This window comes from Sinocyclocheilus grahami, unplaced genomic scaffold (assembly GCF_001515645.1).
Source record: "Sinocyclocheilus grahami isolate Dianchi unplaced genomic scaffold, SAMN03320097.WGS_v1.1 scaffold680.1, whole genome shotgun sequence".
In the NCBI taxonomy this organism is placed as follows: Eukaryota; Metazoa; Chordata; class Actinopteri; order Cypriniformes; family Cyprinidae; genus Sinocyclocheilus; species Sinocyclocheilus grahami.
In genome coordinates this window covers 664706-672460 of record NW_015505859.1, presented here as the reverse complement: position 1 = coordinate 672460, position 7755 = coordinate 664706, and the positions used below count along the sequence as shown (strand labels likewise).

The 7755-nt window shown below is 37.2% G+C and overlaps 1 protein-coding gene across 1 annotated transcript in view; it reads left to right on the top strand.

Annotated features, from left to right (window-relative positions):
- The first annotated feature begins 284 nt into the window (after window positions 1–284).
- The window catches only part of LOC107559287 (PH and SEC7 domain-containing protein 2-like), a 37384-nt gene continuing 29913 nt past the window's right edge, over window positions 285–7755 (top strand). The window contains exon 1 of the mRNA XM_016243043.1: window positions 285–446. The gene's annotated coding sequence lies outside the window, so the exon portion shown is untranslated. The remainder of the gene's footprint in view (window positions 447–7755) is intronic.

The following is a 7755-nucleotide window of genomic DNA, read 5'->3' as shown; positions in this document are numbered from 1 at the left end:
CATTATTTGAAAATGCCTTTTCCCTCTGCCATATTGATTTTGAATTGTCATGATGGCTCATATAAGACCAATGAGTCTGAATATTCTCTTAGAACCCCCGTGCGCGTTAATTGTGCTTTATAATGTATTATTGATGTGGAAAGTCTGAACTGCTGCTCGTCCAGCGCGTCGCGGGGGCACGAGACAGCCGCCGCAGCTCGCGCGCTCACTCACACACACAACCGAGCTCTTGCGCGCAGCCGGTCGGTCTGTCGGTCGCTGTGCGCTGTCCACGCGGTGGCGAGAGGAAACGGCAGGTGTCAGACTCGGTTCTGTTAAGCCTTTTACACAGCTTCTACCTTAAAAACAGCAAATCGATCCGCTTGGATGATATAGGGAGACGAGGCGCGCTGCCAAAATTGCTTCATTTGCAAGAGGGATTTGTATTGCACATTTTTTTTTTGGTGGTGAGTATCTTATATATCATATATTAATCTGGGACGTTTATAATTGGGTTAACGCATGCGATGCATCACAAACGGATGGTATGCTCACGTCAATGCTTTTACTCTTTTATGAACATTTAAAGCTTACACTTTAAGTTGCATGCGTTTGCAATGCCGGCAGTTATTTTTCTCTGTAGTATGCATGAAAATGCAACGTGTTCTTAGGTTAAATATATGGCCTGGGTGGTTTTAAATGCTAGAGAGAGAGAGACCCCTTCTATTTTATATGGAGGACGAGGTGCTCTTGAAAAGCTTCTGGGGTCTATTTTGGAAGGAAGAAAGCACCAGCCGAAGCCTTTTGAGAGAGCGCAGTGTCTCCCAGCCATCCTGTTGTCATGGTTACTGCTCTGGGAGGCTGGGGATAATATGGCTGCGATTCAGGCTCTCTGTGTATGTGTGTGTGTTTTACTCCACGGTGCCTTAAACACAAGGACCCACTGTATGTGTTAGACACAGGCTGTATTTAAGGCAAAACCAGAGCTACGATGCTTCGAACAGCTGCAGAGTATCTTACTTTAATAGCAGCCTTATGCATAGTCTATGGTTGCAAATGATGATGCATCTTAAATGCATGCAGTTTTATGTCTGACGATGCAATGCGATTGCTTACTGATCTATTAGCCCAACTATCATAATGAAATAGTGGGAATATAGGCGTCAGACAACCAGACATCCCAGTGCCAGACGAGACACAAGACGCCCTAAATGATCACTTGTCCTTTCTCTACCTGTTAAAAAGGTGTGTGCGTGTAAGCCTGGAACTGGATGCCTTTACTGAGATTTATATCCCTCGGATGATTTAAGTGAAGATGTTGTAATTGATACGGTGACATGATACAATAGGACGTCTGACCTTGACAGCAGTGGAAGTGACAGAACGAGGTGATTTAAATCACATTTACACACGGCTCAGTTGTTCACACTCGTTTACTCGGTGGTGGTCTCCTTCACAGGACCCCTGACGTGTCAGGAAATAAACCCAGTCTACTCTTACTCTGTCATCTTGAAGCTTATATCTTGATGTCCCGTAACCCGTTACGCACGGAAAGGCAGCATTACGCAGCCGACTGTATGTGGGTAAGGTAGACAGCATCGATATATATAGCGCACTGCAGCTCCCGAGAGAGTTAAATTCGTGCTGATCGTTTGTAATGGTCAGTCTTTGTGTGTGTGCGCCTGTTTGTCTACGCGCGCTCGTTTGCGATCTCGCGTCTGAAGAGGGTTAGTGGGTCACGTCCGGTATCCAAACTGCATAGAGATGGAGAAGGGGTTGAAGTGTCTGTTTGTGATTATAGTGGCTCTCTTTTGTGTTAATAGTCACAGACAGATAGATTGGCCAGATAGGTTAGACTAAGTAGAGAATATATGGATAGACAATGTTTCATTTAACCCTCATAATTGTGAGATTGCCTCTTTATTGTTGCACTAGACTTTTTAAACTAGTTTTCATCATTAAAGATACTTTTAAATTAAAAGTTTTTGAAGTGAAATTTTAAGCTATGTTCTGTATTGTGACATACTATAATTCAACCATTATAAAATTATAAAATATTTGTAAAATATGTATATTAAATATAAAAATATGATACAAGTAATTAATACAAATAATAGTATTATAAAATGCAATTCTAATAAATATAATTATATATGAATATAAAATATATTTTATTATAAAGATGTAGATTATATATTTATTAAGAAATAGACAAATATCTTAAGTATTAATATAAATAAAACTTTATAACATACAATTCTAATAAATATAATTATATATATATATATATATATTAAATAATATAATTTATACATATGTATTTATTATTTATTCATTTGTGACAACACAGAACAATTTACAATGACTAGTGAAAGGCAAGTAGGTTATTAGATTAATTCTGAGGAAATGGTGAAGACTGAAAATTGAGAAATGGTTGCAGGACCTAAGATATAGGCATTAACTTTTCCTTGTATTTATGAATGTATATGTGTATTATATTTAAGACAAAAACTGCGAATTATGCAAGAGTTTTTGTGAAAGGCTGTGAGTTTGTGATGCTTTTTTTATTGCAATCCTCAAGTCAAAATGTCATGAATCAATTGGATTACGTGAGGTCACACCATTGGCTGATATATTCTTAAGGACATCAAGACTTAAAATAAAACTCCAGAAAGGTGTAAAATATGTGACCTTTAAAGGTAAGAACAGGTAGAAATAACTGTCTATGGAAATAACTGCAGATTTTCACTTTTTTCGTGATTGCAGCTCTCTGTTTTCCTCTGCCTTTTTGCACATTTTGTCAGGCCCCTGCAGTGTGGCCAAACCATGATCCCTGAGGAAATACTTCCTTATTTTAATCCAATCAATAAAGATGTGAGATTAAGCAGAAGCTGTTGGAAGGTACTTGCAGAAAATCAGAGCAAAAAAACGAGCATATTTCCCCTCAAAATATCACAGGACAGCCAAAAGGTGGAGGCAGATCTCTCTGAAAGCATGTTGAAGGGTTGGCAGTGATTGAGTAGAGGATTGATGATTTGAAGATAAGGCCTTTCTTTGAGTTTATCAGTGACGGTGTGTGTGTTTGTTAAGAGGCCAGTAGCCATATGAGTGCCAGTGTGTGTGGTGTTAAGAGTGAAGGTGATGGACAGGTCCAGGGAAAGTAATTAAACAGAATTGATTGCCCTGAAGAACCTACTGTTCTGCTGACAATACTGGAAGTCTCTCAGTCAATCAGTCAAGTGAACACACACACAGGCTATTCTATTTGAAAATTGTCAGGAATATCATTCCATTCACCACCCCAAGCACTGCCACAGTCCCACTCTCCTTTTGCCAAACCCCCAGACAACATTGCGTCCATGCCATTGCTGAGCAACAACAACACGGACACATGTAGAGAAAACACTGTTCAGTCTGGATGTCAGGGAACAACATCATTGCATAGTAGGGCTGTAACGGTCGCCGTGACAACCGCATCATGGGACTTCACACACTCTATAACAAGCATAATACAAAGTTTTGTATACAAGTGTAATAATAGTAACAGTTGCAAATTGTTGTATTTAGACTATAAGTCTATGATAATTCACAAATGACCTCAAACGCTATACACGGCGTTTGATCCTTTAGATTGGCAGGTTTGAGCGCAGGAAAATAAAGTACAGAATACAGAAACCAAATACACAAAATTCTGTTGATTTGTCACCAAGATAATTTCGTTGAATAGCAAAATTGCTAGTGATTAGTAGCATTATTAGGAACTGACAAATTACAAATATAAAAAAAAAAAAATAGAATCATCCTAATTTCCCAGAAAAAAAATCATAATTTTTTTTTCTGTTGTTAGTACCAATACAGGCAAATTGGGTTATTGGGGGGTAAAGGTTATGACAATGTAGGAAGCTGCACACAATTCACTCACCGTTGACCTAATTCAATCGAAATTATGTGTTACTGGTACGATTAAGATGAATTGGTGTGTATTCTGTCAAACAGCACTGAATATAGACATGACGAGATTTGATTTGTTGTCTAATGTAATGGCAGTTTGGGCCATAGGGCTTTAATGTAATGGAAACTTGGGTTTTTCTGCGGTTTGATTGGATCAGATGTTCGGCATTAGAAAGCTTAAAACAGCACTGCCTGAGTCAGAGCTGCGTAAGAAAGTGGTTGAGCTTCACATTTAACTCAGAGGATGCTGGACTGTTTCTCTGCCAAAAAGAGGGATTTTCTGTACATGTGTGCTGTTTATATTCCAGCCTGTGTTTGTGTGACTGTCCATTTGGTTTCATCTGGTAAAAGAGTATTAAATGTGTCATGATGTGCCACTTAGCATCTGTCCTGTTCACTGGGTTTAGTGAAGAGCCCAAGAGAAAATGCTCTGAATATGATTTTAAAAGTCACACTTCAGTGTACTTTTTAGTTTAATATGCAGAGACAACTGTACACTATACTATTGTTCAAATGTTTGAGCTCAGTTTGACTTTTTTTATAATGAAATTAATAGTTTTATATGGTAAGGATGCAGTAAATTGAGCGAAATTGACAGTAAAACATTTATAAAATTACAAAAGATTTTACATAAATGTTGTTCTTCTAAACTTTCTATTTATCAGAGAATCCTGAAAATGATTTATCTCGATTTCCACAAAATTATGAAAGCGCCCCTTATTATGGATTTTTGAAAATTACCTTTCATGCAGCGTGTAACAGAGCTCTAAGTGAATGAAAACATCATGCAAAGTTTTAAATCTGAAAGTGCACCGTGTATAAAGTTAATGTCTCTCAAAAGAAAGAGTCGACTCTGAATCATTGAAACGATTCGTTTTTTAAAACCAATCCCAAGCCTCATGTTGACGTCAACATGAAACATTAGCATATTGCCTGCCCACTTGTTGGTCTTTTCAGTTGGTCTGAATGAAAATGCTAATTCATTCTTTGCCACTAGATGCTGCTTTTGAAGCAGTAAAAATAGCGGTTTCCCGAAATACGCTGTACACAAAGCAGCACTGCGCTCACAAACGCTGCTTTATCAGGCATTACAGACAAGATGAAATGAAAATGAGACCAATCGGACCAATCACCACAGATTAGCATCACGCAAAGGAGGGATTTGGACCAATTAAATGTTGATTGAATCGTTTGGGAGTCGTTGAGCAAGTAAGATAAAAAATAAATGCATATTATAAGACAATGAAAGTGTTTTTTGACCTTGCATGCATGTCAACCTGTTGTTGGGGACTCCCAAAACCAAAATATGAACCTTTCATAACCCATAATAGGGACACTTTAATCAGCACAACTGTTAATAAGAAATGTTTCGTGAGCACCAAATTAGCATATTAGAATGATTTCTGAAGGATCATGTGACACTGAAGACTGGAGTAATGATGCTGAAAATTCAGCTTTGTCATCACAGGAATTAAATTACATTTTAAAATATATTCATATGGAAAATAGTAATTTTAAATTGTAATAATATTTCAGAATATTGCTGTTTTTACTGTATTTTTTGATCAAATAAATGCAGCCTTGGTAAGCGACTTGTTTTAAAGGTTTTGGGCAGGGCTATTTGTTGGATCGACCAACCCAGAACACTCCAGTGGAGGTAGTATTCTAGAAAACTGTGTGAATTATTTTGTCATTATTTTGCAGTTCTTTTTGGTGATGCTAGTAGCAGATTTCAGCTTCAAAGTCAACGTGAAAATTAAATAGACCAGTTTTTTTTCTAACAACACATTCCTGATCCTATTATACCAGATTCCTTAAGGCACATTATTCTAAATGAAGAATGTCCAAAAAAAGTTTTAAAAAAATTATTTTTTATTTGTAATCTTTCATTAAAATGTAATAACTTTCTCCACTTGTGATATTAATTTCCTTTTAGGCTGTGCGGGCTAGTGATGGGTTGCTCATGAACTTTTCATTTTTGCATCTGTCACGTGACAAATGAGCGAAAGATTTGGATTAGAAAATGCAGCAGGGACTTGGAGATCATAATTTTTTTTGTTTGTCATAATTAGTCATTGGATGCATTACAATGATACCTAATTGGAGTATCTCAGGGAATTTGGCTATTAAAAATATAATATTTTAATTTAACTCCGCTCAAATGAATAAAATGACTTGAGTAAAGATAGTCTATTTTGTTGAATGAGATTCAAAGATCCAGGCGGATAAAATAAAATGAATGCTAAAAATTATAGCGCACTTCTCATCGCGAGTGCGGTCTATTGATTAATATTCAGCAGATGCTATTCTGCCCACTTTTAACAGTGCAATTAACATCTAATGGATAAAGTGAAGTCTTGTCCATTTGTATTCACTGAATACCCTGTTGCACTCAGAAATATGTAACAATACAGAAGTAAAATGGGTTGGCGAATACTGCTGTAATGTGCCACTGAACATTTGTCCTGTCCAGTGACACTGCCGCCCACTGAGTTTAGGGAAGATTCCCCAGAGCAGATGTTAGAAATCAGAGCAGCATTTAAAATTAGACTCAGACTGACCCTTAAATTCACCCTCAGTGGATGGTTGTGGTCTGTGTGTTGTATTGTAAGTGTGTGTGTGAGCCTCTAGCATGTAAAACATCAGCAGTGCTTGAGGTTTGCTGAGTCAAAGATAATGCATTCTCACCGGCCTGCACTTCTGCAGGGCTGATAAAACACAAAGATGACGGCAGATAATGGAGTCTGAATTGCTGTTTAAACTTTTAAGATCCTGCCACCTGACTGCTTCAGTCTTCAGAATACTTAATATCACCTATAATGTGCAGTGAGCTTTTGGTCTTACACGCCGGCCTGACACATTTGCTCCTCTTGTCTGATTTGATGGACTGCAGTATTCAGCAATTGGGAGAGAAACATCACAAATTAAACCTCTAGATGGTTTCAGTTGTTTCTCCTAGACAGTATTGAGATTAAATGGAGAGCAAGAGAAGATTTTGCTTAAGTCTCTTGCAAATCAAATGCTTCTCCTGAGCTAAAGACTCCTGTAATCACACATGAGTCTCTTCTACACTCTTAAAAATAAAGGTTCTTAATAGGCAACTATGGTTCTATGAAGAATCTTTAACATCCATGGAACCTTTCCATTCCACAAAAACCCAAAATGATTCTTCTTTGGCATCACTGCAAAAGCCCCCCTTTTGGAACCTTTATTTTTAAGAGCATTTCAGAAGAGATTTGTCAGATTTGTCAAGATATCAAAAAATGCAATCAAATGTCAGTCAAAAGCTGCATCTCATTTCAGAGTCTGTGTCCTGTGGAGGTCACATTTGTAGGCTGCATGAGTCATCAATAATGTCTTATTTGAGAAAAGTAACCATAATAAAATGGCCTCTTATTCATAGTAAGGTGTAAAATACAGTAATTTCTTCTTACATTGCAATCTAACAGTTATTTCTCTTAAATGAGTCCGCTTCGATGCAGCATGTGGCCGATAAATGTGACCTCCTGAGGACGCAGCTATAGACTTATTTCTCATCAAAATCTTCCAAGACCAAAATTATTTATTCACTTTCATTTTTAATTTTATTTTTCCTAACCAGTAGTGATGCAACAAATTGACAACCAGTTTGTCTGTCCATAACCTTGGACACTTGGTTTTACTTGATGCTTAATGTACAGGAGTGGGATTTTGAACCAACGAGATTTCACAGTGGGTGTAGCTATCAAGAGTGACACTTTGTTTCATTTGTTCATTTGTTATGATTGGATTTTATGAGATTTCTTTAAATAATATATATATATATATATACTGTATATATATATA